The sequence below is a fragment of the Protopterus annectens genome, chromosome 6.part0 (genome assembly GCF_019279795.1).
Source record: "Protopterus annectens isolate FY-2018-M chromosome 6.part0, PAN1.0, whole genome shotgun sequence".
NCBI classification, from domain to species: Eukaryota; Metazoa; Chordata; order Ceratodontiformes; family Protopteridae; genus Protopterus; species Protopterus annectens.
In genome coordinates this window covers 1,143,556,005-1,143,577,541 of record NC_056737.1, presented here as the reverse complement: position 1 = coordinate 1,143,577,541, position 21,537 = coordinate 1,143,556,005, and the positions used below count along the sequence as shown (strand labels likewise).

At 39.4% G+C, this 21,537-nt stretch overlaps 1 protein-coding gene across 1 annotated transcript in view; it reads right to left on the bottom strand.

Annotated features, from left to right (window-relative positions):
• Positions 1–21,537, bottom strand: part of CCDC148 (coiled-coil domain containing 148) — a 2,032,828-nt gene that overhangs the window by 596,405 nt on the left and 1,414,886 nt on the right. The gene's annotated exons all lie outside the window — the stretch shown is intronic.

The following is a 21,537-nucleotide window of genomic DNA, read 5'->3' as shown; positions in this document are numbered from 1 at the left end:
ACATCAATACTTTTGACATTACCCACCATAAACTGAGAAAAAATATAATTCTGATAAATGATTGTAAATGTAAAGAAATTCAGAGCTCTAATATGGCCTTGTGTTGAAATAATGCAGTTTTATGCACAGATATCATAAACCTTAGAATTCTTATCAGATGGAGTTGACAGGCTTAAAATTGGATTTTTTTTACCATCCTAAGCTACAGCTAACTCAATATGGCCCTTATCAACAGAAATAGGTTCAAACCAGATTTTTATATTCTAATAGTTTATTGAAGCATTTCACTAAATCTATAAACCGGGTATGGTTTATGCCATGATGTACAACTGCTTTACACAAAATTTCTCTATTTTCATTAAGTACGGCACGTGCCCCAATGACAGACTTTATGAAGAACTGCATTAGCTAGCTTGTAAAACATCTGTCTTTCCTGAAATAAATAGACAGAAGTCCCTTATAAAGCTTAGGCAGGAAAGAGATTCAGGCTTAAATGTTATAAAACATTTCCCTGCGAGAATGACTGGTTGGGCACACATGGCTGTATTGCAATTCTGCTGCAAATTCACAAGCCATGGCAAATTCCCTGTGGGGACAGCTGGGATAATCAAATGGGGGGGGGGGGGTACTGGAATGTGTGTGATCTATGTGACCTAAATCAGGTGGGGAGGCCTGCCTCCAGTAGTTGAAGGCGTTACTAGGACAGGCTACTGCACACCTCACTGAACTTCTTACTATGCTGAAGCAAGAACAAAATTTAATGGATGTTCATTTAGAATCCCTGTTCAGGGGAATGCTGGTTTCTCCCTGAGACAGCCATTGTACCTAGGGTGCATCACCTGAAACACACAGCGAAACAGTGCGACTATAACAATGCACAGGATTTCCTCTTTGCTGTTGCACACTTTTAGAAGTTATAATTACATAAGCATGTACTGTACACCAGCTAGAGATGAAATGAGTGCTTTTAAAAAGTAAAACGTAATAAAATAACACACAAAACATTTTTAAACAAATACTGAAAAATGTATGACAGATAGTTTGAAACTGCAAAGTATTAGTCTGGCTAGAAACAGCATCAGAATTTTCATTATGGTAACTTTTATTTTGAAGAGACTTTATCTCTATGCAACCACTCAGAATATTAGCTTCATTCAGCTAATGATATATCATTTACATGCCTGTGGATATCTTATGCCGAAGCAGCAAATCTGAATCTAAAGACACTTGACTTTTAATATCAGGTCTGCCAAGGATAGTGCGTGTCAAACACACTGAAATTCATTTAAAGTACTAAATTCAGAAGTTCCACAAATAGCAAAAGCTAAATGTCATACAATATCAATCAAGTTTGTAAAGGGAAAGTCTTTAAACCAGCCCTGACCTGACATTAAGTACTGGATTTTGTAAATACTGATAAAAATCAGATATTAAAACCCACCGGTGTTAAACTCAATATTTTGTCAGCCTGGTAAATAATTCATCACCATTGTATTTTTTGAAAAAAAGAGAAAGGGAACTACCAGCATTTAAAAGTAAGTACTAAAAGGTTTTACAATACATCCATGGCTCTTGTGAGCTCAGATGTGGAAAGCTTGACAAAAAATCTTACACTACACAAGTTTGGGTACTGGCAATCTTAGATCACAGGTGGGTCAAAACGAATCATCAGAACATTTTTACTGTGCAGCACCTTTGAGGAAACAAAAGCAGAGTTCCAAAACGTTGTTACTCTCATTATTAGGATACTTATACATTAGTGTGAGATTCATAAGTTACTATTCGCACAATCTGGTGCAAAAGATCAACAAGATACATGACATGTGCAAGAAACATTCAGTGGAATTTCAAAACTCAGTACTGCATCTCTAGTTAGCACAGGCACTATTAATCCCCAAAAAGTGTTTCCATCTTCTGAAGTTACTGCAGACAGGCTCTTACCTACATCAAATATCAGTACAGGTTAGCAAAGTTACATCCATAACAACACTGTCAAAACTGTCTGAGTAATAGAAGCAGGGCACATAGGGGTAGATTCCCTCATTTTTGGGCACATACCCTACAGGTCATAGTTACTTAATTCCTCAGATCATGGAAGACACAAGTCTGGAAGGAGAAATAAAATATTAAGGAAAGATCGGTAGTACTACCAGTTTTCCCACATAAGGATGAGGCATCAAATGTCAGTACTGCGGACAGCTCACAGAACAAAAGATGATACCAGAATGAGAACCAGATAAAGCCATTTAAGGTCACTGACAATCCTGACATACTTATAATACCAATAAGAATGAACTTGAAAGCAGTAAAGGCATCATGTAGTGCTCTGTGATGCAACCTGATATGCTGTGTGGTCGCTGAGCAATGAAACCTCACCCACCATACCACTGTTTTATTCTTCTTAATTGGCTTAAATCAGAAAACCACAACTTTATCAGCATTCATCAAAATGTTCACCATTGTCCTCTGACATAAAAACTTTTTTTTTTTATGGCTATGATTTAATAGCTGGTGATATCAATACCCTGGTATTGACTGGAGTTTGCCTTCCTCTAACTCATTAGCTATAAAGGATATAATTGAAGACGGTATTCTATGTAATTACCAGCAAACTGTCAATGGGGGCACAAGGGTTGGCAACGTCTGGTTCTGCTATGAAATATTGACTTCCTGACAGCTAATTCTTCAAAAAAATGACAAAAAAAACCCACCTGAAAATCAACAGGGTGAAAAATCTCCTTTATTTTTACCCCCTGTATCTCCTGAACTTATGCGTATCAGCTCTGAGGTTGCACCAACTCAAAGAAGGGAGAAATCTCCATAAAAGTGAATCATTGCTGCTGATGCACACTTAGAAATTTCACTGGCAATAATTTCCTGTGGAGAAAAACATTGCCTTATGCTGTTCATTTTTTTTCTCAGCGCTATGGAATTTCTACTCAAGATTGTCTAGGGAAGTCACAGCATCGTCAATGTGATTTGGCTCAGTAGAAGATGCAGATGGTTAGTTGTAGCACTTAGCCTCCACTTGGCTGTTCCGACTACCCAGCGCATTTCTTGTGTGCTATCGTTCCTGGCTATTAACAACTCTTAATCCAAGCTTGACCTCAGAATAATTTACAGGGCTAACTATATTACCATTAACAATTAAATTAATACATGGCAATTGAACGATGTTACATCTGTTAAATATATTTATTACAAATGGTCAGTCTTTTACCACTTTATTCATAATCTGATTGAAAGGTATATATCTTTGGACAGCTCCAGGAGGGACAAATTGTTCATTATAGTGGCCTACTAAAACCTCAAGAGCAAGGTATTCCTTGATGCAGCTTTGAAATAAAACAAAATTAGCACACAGTCTGATGAATTGTAGAAGTTATGTAACTTATCATAGGGTTTCTAGACAACTAATTAAGAGGACTAGATGATTTTATAAACTCTGATTGGCAATAATTGTGCGCATAACAGAGTTTAGGTTTTAGGGGAAAGATACTGTCTCTAACATCGATGACCCAGGAGCACTGGTAATGTCTTTGCTTAAAATTTCTTCAGCAGATTATCAGATTCAGGGTCAAATGTAACCTGGAGGGTTAGTGAGGTTTTGGGTGTTCGTCCCTCTGTCTTGATTGTTAACATTAGAAAAGTATCAAATAATATCAAACCAAATTCTGCAGCTGATCCAAATGGTCTGAATGTCTTCTTTTTGTGGGCAATATGGTTCTTTGTCTTTCTGCCTTTTTTATGCAATCCTTAAAAATGTGGCTATGTTCTGCACATTTGGAGGGGCCATAGTTGCCTCTATTATGGCTCTTCAGCAAAGGAATACTGGTCCATTACTGTGACCTGTATCTTGTATAAATGCTTTTACCATTCCATTTACCTCCTACCTTAGGAATCTAAGCTTTGTTATGATGATTTTCTGCATGGCTTTATGGCTAGACATTCTTGCTTGACCAACTTAAGTTTCTATCTTTACATCCTTAGCTCAAGGTCAAGGGCCTTCTCACTGATGTCTACCTAGATTTTGCAAGGACATTTGATTCTGTCTCTCACACCATTATTTTAGATGTGCTGCAGAATCATAAAATAAATGCCTATATAATAAGATGGGTGGCTATTTTTGATAAAGTCTACTTTTAAGGTCAAGGGTTGTCTTGCAGATGTTATGAATCTTGATGTGTGGGGCTTCCTCAGAGTTCTGTTCTGGGGGCAGGTCTTTGGGTTTTTATGTCCTACCTTCCATTGCATGATAAGATCTGGTTAAATAAGTTTGCAATGACACCAAGGTAGGCAGCATTATTTCCAGTGTCAATGACCAAATGACCATGGACTTTTGCAATGATCTTTGACTGCATATTGCAATGGTAAAGAACCAAAGGTGTGGAGTGCAATGTTAAGAAATGCAGGGTATTGCATTTTGCAAGAAATAATCTTGGGTATCCTTATACCTTAGACTCACATTTGATAACTCTGGCAAGCTGAGTAAAGTTTTTGTAAATGTTGGTGAGACAGATATGTGTCTCAGAGGATTCCCTTGCTCTGGAACAGGCATCCAATCCACGTGAAGCAGGGTCCATCCCTAATCCTAGTTAAGCTTATCCTTGACCAACGGATGGGAAATCGGAAATTCGCCCCAGGTCTGGTCACCATGTCTCTGACAGACAGAAGCACACAGTAACTATGCCCAGATTATCATAACCCCACCCACCATAACCTTCAGGGACTTCCTAACTAGCACACCTCTCCTAATAAATGCCTATGATACATATGGACACAATAGGGTGGGGTTGGGCTGCTCAGCTAGACTTAAAGGCCCTGATGGTCATTAGCCTAGTATATATCTACAAATTTAAGAGCCTTTGCATATAAGAAGTGTTGAGAATTTGGAACTTTTTAAGAAACCTTTGGATACATGGTTCAATAATAGAGCTTTTGAACCAGGGCTATCACTTGGCAACCTCTTTTTAGTGCATTATTCTGGGCCTTTCAGTTTTAATCTAGGCAATGAAACATTGAATACTGGTGGCTAATAGACCTTAAATCATCTGCATCTGATAAGATCCCCCCTACATTTTGTGAAATGGAATCACTACAGTCTTTTGACACAAATAAAGGTTATGTTCACATATCAGTATTTGGTTTAACATGACTGAAAGGGGTTTGGTTAGGCTTTCCACGACTCTTTATTTGAAACTACCAGCTACATTGCCTGCAGTGTTGTAAGTGGCTCATCTAGTGCCTGATGCTCATTGTCAATGTTGTGCTCTACCCCCTCAGCTCTTAACTGAAAGGTAGAAAAAAACACACTTTAGCTTACACAGTAGAAAGCCCAACTGGTGCGCTGGTACATTCTATTAACTATAGACCATCCATGCCCCCATCCCTTGGCACTTCAACAACGTGCAAAAAAAATCCCAGCCCAAAAACATAATTCATTACTGCACTTCTTGATCATACCCTCTAACACTTTGTGCCCCAGCAATTGCATCCTTTGCCCCACCCTTGCTACACTTCTTGTTGCCTCTCACCCTGGGACATGTGTTTTTAATTTTACCTGTGGCTGCATTTATCATATCTGCAGCTAAATGGCTTTGTTTATTGTGAAGTTTGAACAAAACTTTTCTGCAAGTACATCAACCATGTCTTCTGGTTGGTTCCACTTTATAATGTCGAAATACTGAAGTACTGAATTTCAGTATCTGGAGACCATAAAGTCGAATTTTTTAAATTGCGAAATTCCATAAGCATGAATCCGGAAATGTCGAATTCACAGTTTTGGTATTTGTCACGAGATGTAGTGTGTGCAGCATGTAGGGTGTAGTGTGTGGATTTGGCTGGTATGTAAGGTAAATGAGTATTTTTGTTAGGGTTTTAGGTATTTGTTTGAGTGTATGTAAGTGTGTTTGGAAGTTCTGTGTGTGGATTAGGGTAGGCAGGTAAAAGTATGAGTGTTTAAGTGTTGAAAGTGGTGGTGTTTGTATATTTGTAATGTGTGTGTGTGTGCAAGGGTACTGTAGAGTGTCTAGTGATGACTTTGCTGTCTTTTTCTGTTTGGTGTGATCTCAGAGTTAGTATATATACGTAGGGGGCTGTGGGGGTGCAGGGGGCTTTACCCCCTGCTTATATGTAGTCTAAGTTTGTTGATTTGTGTTTGCGTGTGTTTCGTTTATTTGTTGTAGTGTAGGTAGGATGGTGTATGTGTTGTGTGGTGTATGGTGTGTTTATGTTTGTGATTTTGTGTTTCACAGTTTTGGAGTTTCGGGATTTCAATCGTTTGACTTTATGGTCTCGAGATACTGAAATTCGATATTTCAGTATTTTGAGATTATAAAGTGGAACCCTTCTGGTCATATCATCTGATAACATGCTATATTTTTCCCTTTCAGTTTTCTAACAATGCTTTCAGCATTCCAAGAAAAGTGGATTTCAGAATTAGATACAGAAGACTTGAACAAATAATTAAGTAGTTTACGTGGTTTATTTAATGCTACTGCGGTGGTGGTGCTGCGGTAGCATTGTCGCCTCATAGCAAGACGTTGTCCCGTTCAACTCTCAGCTAGAGCGTCTTCTGTGTAGAGGCATACGTGAATGGTGCATGCCTTCGTTGAAGGTTGTGCGTCAGGGCTGGTAACCCGGTATGTAAAAATCCACTACCAATCATTAGCGGACCGGAGTTCCGCTGTGGCGACCCCAAACCGGGAAAAGCGAAAGACACAAACAAACATGTTTTATTTAATATTGTTTTCAAGATTTTTATGTCTGAAGTTCATGCTGAAACATTTTTAATTTACTTCTATATTACTTCTTAGATGTATGCACACACAAATTCAAAAATGAATAATATCTTAGAATGCACTTACTCGTCTATAGTATCCTGAAGAGATTTATTTTGCTTATTGTAGACAATATCCTATTCTGGATAAAAGCAACAAGCTAGGGTGAATTTGTGAGTTCTCATCTATTCATCCAAACTGTGCTTGAACAGGCTTAGGGAAGAGCTCCGTTTCACATAAATGAGAAGCCTGTTCCAGAAAAGGGGTAATCTCAGAGACACATTCCTGTCCCTCTAACATGTTTTGCTTATATTACAGACACTGTTTAGATCCTTAGATTGGGTAATTCTATTGCTTTTTGTTTTGGGATGTGTAGCAGATGCATCAGGGCTGGACTGGAGAATGCCTTGTAGGTTAGGCATAGATTGCCCCTCAGTAGTCTGTAGGAGACCGAGTACAGGGACAGGGCTTTGAGGTGATCTGCATAGAACATATCATTTACACTATGTATTGCGTAAATGGGCGTGCCTTTGCTGAAGGTTGGGTGTTGGGCTGATAACTTGGCACCATAAAAATCTACTGACAATCATTAGCGGACCGGAGTTCTGCTGTGGTGACCCCTAACTGGGAAAAGCCGAAAAGACAAACAACAACATTCTTTTAGTGAGGAACTTCTGTGGCCACTCTGGTTGTTGCACTTGGCAGGTCAAGGTAAGCAGCATGTACTGTTTTGCCCCATCCGTGGCCTTACTGACTTTCTTGTAAAAGGCCAACAAGTATAGTAGGCATGACCTACACTTTATGAAACTGAACTGGGTTGGGTCCATTGTTCAGAAGTTTTTTGTGTCTTTGTTTATTAGGTCCACAATAATTCTTTCCATAGCCTTGCATGCAAGACTAGTAAAACTTAGGGGTCTTTAGTTCCCTGGGTTTTTTGATGGTCTGCCTTTGTGCAGAGGGATGATGGTTGCATCCTCCACTCCCTAGGGAGGAAGCCTGTCTGGAGGCTGTGGTTGAATAGAGAATCTAGTGGGCTTACAGGTCATTTTTCAAGCTATTTAGGAGGCATCCCAATGTATTATCAGGACCCTGAGATGCAGCATTTTTAGCTTTGAAGAGTACAGTGAGGACCTGTTATTTTATGAAGTTAGTTGACAATAGTAGAGAGTACTTCCAGGGGTGACTGAGTTTGATAGGGGGTAAAACTGGAGCTCAATGTATTGGACAGCAAATTTGCCATATCCCCCAGTTCAGTACAGGAAGTTCAATTTACTATTAGTTCAGCACACTGTTGGGTGTTGGCCTTATCCTGGGAGGCTATTTTTGCCTCAAAGTTGGTCTTGGTGGACTTGATTAGCCCCCCGAGTTACTTGTTGAGACTGATGAGAGAGGTTTTTTTATTGTCTTTTGGGCACAGCCCTTCCTATTTTTGAACAGAATTTTCTTTCTTTTTTTTGTATAACCTATTTACACTGGAGATTTACCATAGAGGCTTGTTTTTGGAGTTTCTTCTAAGTTTCTTTTGGTTTGGTACTGCTGTGTCTATGCAGTTATTTACATGTGTGTGCACAGGCCATTGTGTTCTCTGATTTTGGGGTGCTTGGAATTTAGCTATGGCATTGTTTAATAAGACGTAGCTAGCCTTGGAAAAGTTTTTAAAGGTTCTGGGGTTTGCTAGGAGTTCAGCCTTTAAATTTATTTCAAGGGTTAACACTTAATGATCTTATCTGACTAGTAAGTACATTATATGGGGGGGGGGGGGTTCCTTCATATTTGAGTACCACATTCAAGATACTTGTACCCGTAGTAGGGTGCAGATTATATGAACCAGGGTGTTTGCATTGACAAAATCCAGGAATCTTTGAGCCTGCATGTTAGTGGTTCTGTATCTATACCAGTTTATGGTCGGACAGTTGAAATCCTTCATGAATATGATTCACAGCTGAATTGTGAGCGACTCCACTACATTCATCTACTACTACTATGGTTAATGTGGGTCAAAGATGGGGACCTACAGCTAGCAAGGATTTGGTGCTGGATTTTACCTAATGTTAGTTGGACATGGAAAGCTCAGGCATGTCATCTTGTCTGATCGATGATGACGTGCTTACTTTTTATATAGATTGATATACCTCTACCTCTTGTCCCTTCTTATGAGCTATCTGGTCTAAATGTGTGGAAGGCATTATAGCCTTGTACTTTCAGGATGCCTTCTATCGCTTTAAACCACGTCTCAACAACTGCACAGATATCAACACTCTCCAGGGTACAGAGCGCTTCCAGGCAATGGAGCTTCTTGTTGAGACTCCCAACACTAACAGTAACACCTTTAGTTCATTTTGCATAGAATTTATGTTGGAAGGTTTATCAGATAGGCATTCCCTAAAAAAGGCACTATAGAGGTGGATAATGTTTTGACCAATATCCAAAAGCCTAATGGAGACAGGTACAGACCATTCTTACAAAGCAGTGTGGTCTGTCGATCATGTCTTCCCAAGCTGACAAATATTGGACCACCTTAGAATAATACTAGTAAGTAAGCCAATTGTCAAGGTCAATTATCTTCTGTTTGTATTGTGGTATCATTCTTGGAGAAGGTAGAATGTTGCTCAGTGCTAGGCTCATACCTGCCTGGGGCACATATTCTGAAAGCTTTATCGTGTCTCTCTTTATACAGTCCAGGGAGGCATGTCTCAGATCATTAACACTCACACAAACTATGACAGAGTCAAACTGGTACTTGTGGTTCAATGTCTTAAGTGTATGTGTGATCTGGTAAAGCCTTGCCCTGATAGGCAACTGACTGTGATGTCACCTGGCTCAGGCAGGTGAGGAGGCATCTGTGTGTCTTACAACAGAGTGTACAATGACGGATATATTGGGCTGTGTCTCAGTTTGTTTTAAGGGGTTAGAGGATGAGACATTGTGAGATGTTGCATTTGTCCTAGGGAGTGTTGTCTTTGAAAAGTGCTTGGGAGGTCTTTGAGGTTTGGGTAGGTTGCATTTAAGATCTTCAGCATAGGTGAGCTTATGTGTCTGATTCATAGTAGGTGGTGTGTGAGCATTACTGGCAACCTGTTTGGAGATATTGGGGTCTGTATGCAAAAGCTTCGCCTTCAAAGACATAGTGTAATTACATCTCTTGCTTACTGTCTCAATCTGCTTAAGAATGAGGTCTTTGTTAGTATACATGAGACAATTGCTAGATTGTCTCAAGATGCCCATTTGCACCAGGCTGACTACAGAAACTGTAAGAAAGTGTACATTGATGGCTGTGGATCCTTTTTTGTGATCTATAAGGGGTGGAGCAGTCAGGGGGTTGGGGTTAATTGGCTGGGAGGAGAGGTCTAGAACTGATTTAAAACAACACTCTTGGGGTAATGTTTCTCAGCAGGCAAAGTAGCTGCTCTACATTTATCTAGATACTTGAGAAAATAGAGGAAATTTTATATGAAAAATTACAAATCCACAAATAATCAGAGACAACTCTAGGTGCCTGCTTCTATATAGGGCACTACAAACCACTACTGCACAGCTCAGCACAGGTTATAGGAGATAATTTACAGAGGAGTGCAATCTGTAAACAGTAAAAATGCACTAAAAGTGCGATATATATATATATATATATATATATATATATAAGGCTCATATCCTTTTTTGTGATATTACAAGACAAGACTAAGGTCCCCAGACTGAGTGAAACGCAAACAGAAAAAATGCAGTAGGAATATAATAAATGAGGCTCAGATCCTGCAGCAATTCGCAATTCTGTCACTATTATGAGTTATTCTACAAAACTACAATCCCCAGACCAAGTAAAATAGGAACAGTAAAAAGCAGTAGAAATTAAATAAATGAGGTTCTGATCCTGCATCAACTCACAATTCTCCAACTACTGTGAGGGATATTATAAAACTAAGGTCCTAAATCAAGTTAAAATGATAACAGCTGACTTTTGGTTAAAACAAAGGAAAATCCAAAAAGAACAATACACAATTCAGATTAACGCCCTGAATATCGCAGTGTGTGCTAGCTGAAATGGGATTATATGAAACAGAGGCTTAATTTGAGTTAAGAGTCTAATGGAAGTGTTTTATCACTTTGAGCTATCAGTGTCCAGTAGAAATACCACTGGGGAGTGGCTTGCAAAACCCTAATCTACATTAGGGGTGGGCAGCAAAAAGAAGCACCAAGTTTAAAAGCACAAGAGTTAGGCAGGTGAATGGAGAAAATATCCAAAAAAATCAATGCAACAAAACAGCAGTTTTAAACTCAGAGCTCTTGTAGCTGAAAAGGAATGTAAATGAATGTCTTAAATAAGAAAATGTTTTCAGCTCCTCCATCTAAGTAGCAAGAACTAATTTCTGTTCAAGCAATGAATGCAAAAGGAATGTTTCCTAACTGGCCCTAGCCAACAACTTTTAAGAGTTAAAGAAAAAACACTTTGCAGTAAAATAAAGTTTTAAATAAAACAATGTAACAACACCTAAATAGAAAAATAATGGATATATACAAACCTTAAATGGGAAAAATCCAAAAATCAATGCAGTCAAATAGCAGATTTAAACTCAGATCTGTTGTACCATGGGTAGTAGTGCCCTGCTACCTGCTCTCTGACAGTCTGTCGAAGCTCAGAACTCCTCCCACTGCCTGTCTGTAATGGTAAAGAACCAATCACACTACAGGGCCAGGACAGCCCTTCAAACTCATAGACAGAACCCTTTCAGTTTTCTAGGGTTCAACAGGAAGAGCAGATGGGAACACAAGCTTTGCAAACACCAACTATTCCAAACAAAAAACACACACACTGACACAACAAAACACGACTGCTAAACATAACTTTCAACTGTACAGATTTTTGCAGAATGCCCTGATTTTTGCCTCATATTTTTGTCCGTTTTCTATAAAATTCTTATTTTTCTAGCAACTCATTGAAGACTGAAAGCAGAAAATAATGACAGACATTTCAGTTTCAGACTTCATGCCCTTCATAAACTCCATGCTAATGCAAAACCTATCATTCTATTAACTTTCTAAGTTTATAAGAGCAATAATAAAAAATGTCCCTATTTTTGGTAATTTGTCCCCCCCATTATTTATGGATTTGTCCAGATTTTGTGCTATAAGAGGTTGAGAGGTATGTTGCTGAACCAAAACACAACAGCAACTCCAATAACAACCTATACACACCCAACAAAAGGGGGTGATGGCAGGGTGCCACCAGTAAGGCAGTGTGTTTTATGAAAATCTACTGTTACATGTAAGCAGAGTTTATGCAACTGAATTATGTTCAACAATCACACAGATAATGCATCTGTCCTCCAAAACCAAGGATGTCTGAAACAAAATTTCTCCAGCTGTCTGTTTTGAAAAGAGGTGAACAAATTTGTATAAGGCGTTATCCAAATTTGGACTAGATACTGGAACAGTACTGCCTTGAGCTTTCACTTATGTGGGTCTGTACAGGTTCTGCTTAATCTGTCTGCCACAATGTTCTGCTCTGATGCCAAGTATAATGCCTGAAAGTCAGTGAATACTGAGAGGCCTGCTCCCAGGCTATAATTGCCACCAACTGGCCCAGAGGGTAAGACTTCATAATCCCTTGTTTGTTGAGGTACAACATCACTGTGGTGTTGTCCGTAAATACTAAAAGAGGACCCAGAGTCCAATCCTGGTGAAGGGTTTTCAAGGTATGAATCACTGGCAAAATCTCCTTAATACTGATGTACTTCCATGTGTTCTTGGGCCCCTAAGTAACCTGCACATACATACCCATTGACAGAGCTACCCAGGGGAAATCGTTCCGTCTGTCTGGACAGACTGTACTGGCACCATAGTGGAAAAAGGAAGCCCTGCATTGTTACTCACCTGATCTCTCCATCATTGTAACTCTCATCTGATGAAGGGAAGCACCAGCAAATGGGATTCCAGGGAATGGAGATGCTGGGTCCAACAAATGCGAACATACCTTTGAATCTTCCTCATGTAAAGATGGGCCAGTGATACCATGAGAATCATGGATGGCATCAGTCCAAATTTTTTAAGAATTCTCTCATCGTGGTGACATTTCTCTTATAGGTTTCTGGAAACACTGTCTGATATGACAGAACTTTGCCCTTGGGCAGAAAGGAAATTCTCTTGTTGAACTTGATCAAGCACCCCAGAAAGATGAGTCATTGTGAAGGTGTCAAACATGATTTTCGGAGGTTCAACTTGAACCCTAGATAGGAGAGTAAGGTTGAGACCTTCCCCCTGGAAACTGACTCTGCAAAGATCAGCAAGTTTTCCAAGTACAGAAAGATGTGAATGCCCAGAGTCTGGCACTGGACCACTATCAGAGCAAAGCATTTGATAAACACTCATTCTTGCAGTGGATAGCCCAAACGGCAATACAGAAAATTGATAGTACAAACAAGACACAACAAATCTCAGATATCTCCTGAGGCAATGAGCAATGAAGATATGAACAAAGATATCCTTCAAGTCTAGGGTCATCCTGTAGCAGTTGTCTGGCAACAGAGAAAGCACTATCTTGAAGGGTGAGTATCTTGAACTTGGGAACCTTGACAAATGTATTCAGAAAATAAAGGTCCAACAACCGGCTTTCTCAACTGTTCTTTTTTTTGGTTTGTTTTTTCTTTAGTTTTTTTGGGAAGCAACAAAAATCTGGGGTAGAAACCTGTCATTCTTTCCAAAGAAGGGACTGGTTCTGTGACCCCTGAGTCCAGCATTTGGTGAAGAATAGGAGAGAATAACAAAGTCTGGTCCAAAGGATGAGGGGAATCCCCCCCCCCCCCCCAAATGGAGGTGGGTGGTCTTTCCACTGCCATTTGTAACCCCTGCCAAGAATGTTTAGCAGCAATTTGTCAAACTAATGATGGTCAGGCTACCTTGTTCACAGCTAACTCGAGAGATAAGGCACCTGACATGGGGACTTGATAAAGGCAGGTGTCACGCCTCAGCATAGTCATAAGTTGGGTGGGGAGATATGCTTTTAAGGAAAGGAACCCTTCTTGTTCATCTTAGAGTTGTTGTCCTGCCATTTCCTTTTATTGTCTTGGTTCTTGTTCATCTGGGACTTTTGTGTGTTAGGCCACTGAAAGTTATCTTGCTTGAAGGAGAACATGGTAATATGGAACATTTTTGACAATGCTTGCATTGGCGTACCTCTATTATCCTAATGTTTAAGGGTATATATTAGCTGCTGTACCAAACACACAAACAGACTCAAGAGGAGCATTCAAAACCTAATTTTTTAACTCATCAGAAAAATTCTGGAGTGCAACCAAGCATAACTTCTAACCACTGACAATGCTGCATTTCTAGAACTAGTATCAACCACCTCCAGGGCACTTTTAAGGCATGATGTGATACCTGAAATACACTGGAGGCAATATTTTTAACATAGACCTTTTGCTCTGCAGGCAAAGATGCAGCAAACTCATCTAAGCTGTATATGCATCTCAACTGAAGCTTCCACATAAAACACTGGTAGTTAAATACTTTAAAATATACCATGCTGGACTGTGACAACTTCTTTCTCTGAAATTCTAGTCACTTGCCTAGTTTATCGTAAGGGACTTGGTTAGAAGACGTGGTCTTCTTATAAGCAAAAGTTGCTGGGGACACCAAAGCAGGGTCCACAGACAAAGGGCTTGGAGGCCAGGCAAGGCTGAATATACACCAAGTTTCTTAATACTTTCTTAGGCAATGTCTCAATAAAGAGTGGGGAACTACAATCATTTCTGAAGACATCCTCCAAAACTGGTATTAATGGAGGAAAAATCTCAATGTCTGAAGCCTCATTCTCCAAGATATCATAAACCCTGTTAATCTTAGGGGCAAACTGGAGAGCACTCCCAGTTGAATACACCTCTAAATCTAGTCAACCATAGGGAAAAAGAAAACACCTGTTTGGTTACCAGTATCAGGTTGTCATCAGAGAAACCTGACTGATGCAACTCAGGCATATCAGAGTCCTCAGACACAGAATCTCCTTCAAAAGTAGGATCCCCAGCAGACTAATCAGTGGTGGAAGCACCGGCGTTGATCATGAACTAGGTAAGCATCCCACAGACTAATGCTTAAACAATGGTTCTACCATAACTATCATCTCACTGAAAACATAATCAGACACTGCTGTCGCACCACCTGGTGGAGGTTCTGTCTCCTTTTGGCATACTCTACACTAGTGGGAAAATCTCCTGGGGAAAATATCAATTCTGGTAACAGATGCTGCACCTGACTTCCCCTGCACCTACAGGGTTTGGTTCTCCCCTACACCAGCAGGCTATGGTACAGCCCCAGATGATGTTTCTGACCCTCATGCCATGCACAGCTATGGTGCTATGATCACCCCAGGGGACCTAGAAGTAACATCAGGCAAATGGTCCAGTATTTACCCAAAGCTAAGGCTACTGCAAAATCACAAGCCATAGGCTGAGGCATATTTTTTTATTTATTATTTCATTTTACAGGTGTAGATGGGAAGGTGGTGGTGATGGTGGCAGGAGTCTAAGTCCATCAAGTCAGGGGGACAAAAAACTTGCCAGCTTAATGCCAAATACTGGCTGCACAGTCAGCCCAATAAGAACATGGACAAATTATCATGCGTTTGGCATAATGGTTAAGGTCTTCCCCTCATAGACTCAAGGTATAGGGTTTGATTCTGACTTTAGGTTATTGAATAGGCTTAAAATGTCCCTTCAGGGCAGTTAACCTAGTATTCACCTACAAACTAAATGATTTTATACATTCATTTTGGGACTGAGATTTAGCATAATAAAGTGTTGACCTCACAAGCACAAGGTATAGGGTTTCAGTCTCACTTTGTAAGGGAAATTGGCTAGATTTAAAATGACCTACAAGGGCAGCTAACCTAGTACTTATCTATGAACCTAAATAGCAATCTAAAAACTATTTCTGTAGAGATACTATTCTGAACACAACATTGAGAAAATGGGAAGCATACATGCCATATGCATTTTAGGACAGTTTATCTGGAGTGGGGGCAGGCACTAGGCAGCTTCCGGTATCAGACTGCTGGGCTGCGACCCCCCCCCCCAACATTCTCCAAAAAAAAAAAATTAACACACTTGTAGCAGTTCAAACTTTAAGTAAGTGTGTAAAGTCGAATGTGACTCTACTCAGAACTCAAAGAAGTGCTCATGCATGCTCAAGTTCTGCTTAAAAAAAAAAAAAAAAAAAGTCTGGATTGGGAAGACCACAGGCATCAATGAAGATGCCCAGAAGTTATTGCAGTTTTAACCACAAGAAATAGGAAGGTGACCGACAGGACTGTGAAGTCAGCAGCCTGTCACATATATGATGTGGTTGCTGATTAGTCCTGTTACACTCATAGGTTCATTGGTGTTTACTAGGCTAATGACCACAAGGGCCTTTTTAAGCCTAGCCATGCATCCCAAATCTCTGACAAGTTCTGATACCCTTGATAAGTGTAAGCATGGGCCTGGGAGATGAACCATTTACAGGTTACCTGTTTGCTTTAGAGACACAGGTGCCAAACCAGGGATGAATTTCCGGTTTCACATCCAATTGTCCAAATTGCATTTGAACTGGGTTAGGGAGGAGCTTTGCTTCACACGGATAGGGAGCCTGTTCCATAGACTGGGTAGTCTCTGGAACACATACCTATCTCTCCATCAGGTCCTACTTATATCACAGGCAAGGTTTTAAGTCTTTAGAATGGGTAATTCTGCTACTGTTTGTTTTGTGGATATGCAGGAGGTCCATCAGAGTGGAGTCTGACAATGCCCTGTATGCCAGGCATAGATCTCCCCTCAAAAGCCTGTAGGAGACAGACTACAGGGATAGGGCCTTGGGGGGGGGGTCTGCATAGGACATATTACTTACGCCATGTACTCTTTTAGTGAGGAACCTCTGTGGATGATCCAGTTGTTGGATATGCCTGGTTAGGTACATACCAAAAGAATTATCATTCATAGGTCTGATGAATGCCGAATACAGTGGAACAATGACTTCCTTGGATTTAGATGCCATACCTTTGTTCATACGTTGTGCAACACAGAATTATTTCCTCACCACTGTAGGCATGTGATGATCAAAGGCTAGATTACTATCTATGTGTGGCCCTAATTCCCTAACTACTGGGTCAACTCTAAGGGGTATGTTGTCAATATGATAGTTACCAGGGATAGATGACTTCCCCAAGGGATACTATTATGCATTTCTTGGCATTTAATTTTAGTCCATGGCTCTGACATCAGTTATTTGTCTGTGTCAGCCCCTCATGGAGAATATTTGTGTCAGTGTGAGATTCAATGACAGCTCCTAATATGCAATCATCTGCACATTTAGTCAGCCAGAGACCATTGACATTGGCCTTGACTTCCGAGAAGTAAATGCCAAAAAGGAGTGGTCCAAGGACTGATCCCTGAGGGACTCCACTTGTGACTGACCTCTTTGTAGAGGAGGACTCCCCAATTCTTACTTTCTGGATCCTGTCTGTGAGCCAGTTGACTATCCACTGGGTGACATACAGGTTTGTACTGAACCTCTTGAGTTTGTCAACAATGCCCAAGTGGGGTATTGTGTCAAATGCCATGGCCAGGTCAAGGTAGACAGTTTGAATGATTTTGCCCTCATCCATTGCTTTGGTGACCTTCTGAAAGAAGTCCACCAGATTGAGAAGGTATGATCTGCCCTTAATGAAACCAAACTGGGTTGGATCCAGTGTCTGGAGGTTTACAATATCTCTATTGATCATCTCCATGATAATTCTTTTCATGGCTTTACATACAAGACTAGTGAGAGTCATTGGTCACATTTTGTTTCCATGCTTCCTTTTTTTGTAATATAATATCCTGGCAGGGCTAACCAGATATAGGGAGATGATGTGTTTTGGGGACTGTTGATGATTTTCTTTTTTTTAACACAATACACTGGCAGGGTCAACCAGATGCTAATGGTCTGTTTGTTTTGGGGGCTGTTGATGACTTTTTTTTAATATAATATCCTGGCAGGTGTGTTCTGGGGGGCCATTTGTGGATGACATTTTTCTTAACCTAATATCTATAATATTTTGCAAGGTTAGTCAAGATACATTAGGATGGTTTGTCAATGTTTTGTTGTTGAACCAAACTCTACTTTTGCACGAGTACAGTGTGTATGGGTGAACTGAAGTAAGATCAAGTGCAAGTTCCTGGCTATGTGATGTGAAAGAAATACAGTGATGTAACCATGGTCTTTCATTTTCATTGTTTTAAACCTTGAAGGCTCAAAGCAGATTCTCTAGGTAGGCAGTTAAGATGGGGGCAATGTCTATGTGCGAATGGAATGACTGCAGTTCTGGCTTGCTTTGCAAGAGTAGTGTGCATTTGTGTGAAGTAAGATCGACCACAACCTTTGAACTCTGAGTATTGTTTACGTGAAAAAAAAAACAATACTTACCTTAATGACAATGTCATCTTTTTTTTTGTTTTTAACATTGCAAGATCAAATCAGATACTGTGGGTGGGGTAGGCAGTGGAGATTGGAGCTGTGTCTGAAACAAACAGCTGGCCATATTGTTTACTATTGTAATTCCAGTTTTGGAAAACTGTAATACTTTTCTGTCTGTACTTTAAAATTAATGTAAAATAATTAGCAAGTTTATGAGTACTTCTTAATGTATGTTATTTCATATCTGTTCATGTATATACTGAATGTTTGATTAAAAATGTTTCTAATATGATGGAGCTTTTCTCCTTGGACATATGCTGAAAGGGTTTTTTTTTCAACTAAAGTCAGTTGCAGAAACCCGGGTAAACAAAAGTAAAATAAATGAAATGAAATGTGTATTTGGCTGGCTCACACAAGCTGTAACTAATGGTTCTGTCAACAAAATGAAAATATTGCAAGTATGCAACCCAACTGTTACTATTATTTCTACTTTAATCCTGACAGGGTAAAAAGCAGCTACTTTTGTTAGGTTTTGGGGGTGTTTGTGAATGAAATGAATTGACTGGCCTTGCCGTTTAGTCTTGTAATTCTGGCTTTGCAAGATTAATGTGTATTTGTGTAAAGTCAGCTGTTATAGAAGCCTGTAACTACTGTTTCTGTTCAACAGAGTAAATTAAAGCAATCATTGCTATTTTCATTTTAATCCTGGGAGGGTCAAAGCAGATATTTTAGGTCTGCAATTGATATGATGGCAGTTTGTGCATGAAATGTTTGGCCCTGTAGCTTTGGTGTAATAATTCTGGCTTTGCAGGACTAATATGTATTTGGGTGAAACAAGAAAGTATGCAAACTCTCACTATTTGCATGCATGAATTCTATACAGTAATGAAAACATTACTAACTACTGATGCTGACAAGGCCAAACCACCTACTTTAGGTAGGTAACAGGTACGGGGGGGATGTTTGTAAGTCAAATGAGTGGTCCCACTGTTTACTGTTATAATTCTGCCTTTGCAAGACTGCTGTACATTTGGGTATGTTTACTGGCACCTGCGAATATTTGATAAGTATTGGTATTTCTATTTAACTGGTATACATGTGTAGTGTGATGTGATGTGGTGTGGTGTGGTGTGGTGTGGTGTGTGTGTGTGTGTGTGTGTGTGTGTGTGTGTGTGTGTGTGTGTGTGTGTGTGTGTGTGTGTGTGTGTGTGTGCGCGCGTGTGTGAGAGTGAGATTGGGGTAAATTGGAGGGTATTTTGTTTTTTTTGACCCACAAAGATGCACTTTTGGAATGAAATGCTTACTCTGCCTCATCATGCAAGTGATTACTATTCTAGCATATGGGTGTCAATGATCCATTCAGTGAGCAGAGTTGTGAAAGGAGCGTGGCTTGGTCAGCAGTTTAAAGAAGTGCATGGACAGCAATGTGTTGATGTGGGTGTGGCTTGTTGAGTGCAGCAGTCTGGGAGCTGTTGTAACAAAACACACTTTAGTACATTTCAAAAAGGGTTCACTTATGTTCCTTCGAGAAAGGGTAATTTGACTGACATTTTATTAAATGTTAGGATGTTTACTAGAAAATTAAACTTGGAAGTAATATTCAGTGATACTCTGTCAAAAAACTCTTCCATAGTTTTACATAAGAAAAGTACTATTAATCCTCTTCTTCATCCTGTTTTGAGTAACTTTGAATCAGTAGAAAATGAAATCAGGGGTGCTCTGAGTTCGAAAAGGTGGTATCCCAGTAATCTGACTCAAGATGAAAAGATCATTCTTTACAATCTTAGTAGGAACAAAGCTCTTAGAATTATGAAACCGGATAAGGGAGGTGGGACTGTTATTATGGACCAATGGATGAATTCAGCTAAGATTTTGGAGTTATTGAACACTGCAGGGAGATATTTACAGGTATCATGTAACGAGGTGGATTTAGCCTATAAAAACATCAATATGATTCTGGAAGATAATTTGTTACAGGGGGCCATTGAGAATAAATTATTTGATTTTTTTTGATGGTACAAAAAACATACATCCCTGGGATTTCTGGTATCCCTAAGGTGCATAAGGACGTCTCTAACCCCCTTTGAGATCTACAGTATTACCAGCGGGGTCTAACACCCAACCTTTAGCGATGTTTGTGGATAGAAAATTAAAACCCCTTTCATGGCCTGTATCAACATATTTTGATTGACTCATGTGATTTCTTTGGTCTAAAATGGGAAAACTAGAATTTGATCCCAATTTTTATTTTATTAACATTGATATTAAGGATCTTTTTTTGTAATTCCACACCGTGAAGGATTACAGTGGTTTGAAGATGCTTTGGTAGGATTTGATTATTTGGTCCCACAATGATTTTGGTTACTTCTGGAAAGTATGAAATTGATTCTGAAAAATTCTTTCATCTTTTTTCAGGGAGAATATTATAGGCAGTTGCACAGAGTGGCTATGGGTGCATCATGTGCCCCTGTTTTTACTAATATTGTGTTACTTTATTGGGAACAACATTTTGTTTTTCCTTTTTTTTTATTTTGAACATATTAAAGCATATTACCATGTTTTTGAATGACATCATCATTTGCAAGGGCCCTTTGGACACTATTGAACTTTTTATGACATATATTAATAATACAATAGAATTTCTGGTCTTTACCCATGAAGTAGAAGCAATTGAGACAATTTTTTTAGATGTTACAGTTTCAAAAGACATCAGCAGCAAAAGATGTGCCTCGATTATTGAGGAAAAAAATATATTTCTAACACATACTTATATTACAATAGTAATCATCCTTATTTCCAAAAGAGGAACAGTGTGAAAGGTCGGATGTTGAAAGCAGCCTCTATGACCTATTTAAAGTATGATTTGATAAATTAGTTAAATTTTATTGGGAATTTATTTTTAGTTAGAAGATACCCAAAAGTACTGATTAATTCACTGAAAGAGAGGCTATTGTAGGGATGAGGTAGAAAGTTTATTCCTTTAATGAACTCCCTGGAACATGACTTGAGTAGGACCAACCCCTTTAAAAATAGGTTTAAGAATTCAAATCCCAGTGAAGTAAGTGAATAGGGCCCTTATTTTGTATTGGGTTACAATCAGGACACCGAAAGGTTCAGGGCATTATTAACAAATATTGGAAGCTTTTTGCCTCAATGCCAAACAGTTTAAAAGTGTTTAGTAGACCATTAAAGTGTAGTTTTAAAAAATGGCTTAAACCTGAAAAACATGTTTGAAAATAGTCCGTCTCTTTTAAATGCCTCACTGCAGGATAGATATAAGAAAAAGGCATTTAAGTGTGGGATGTGTCCGCAATGTCCTTTTGTTTAAAACACCATG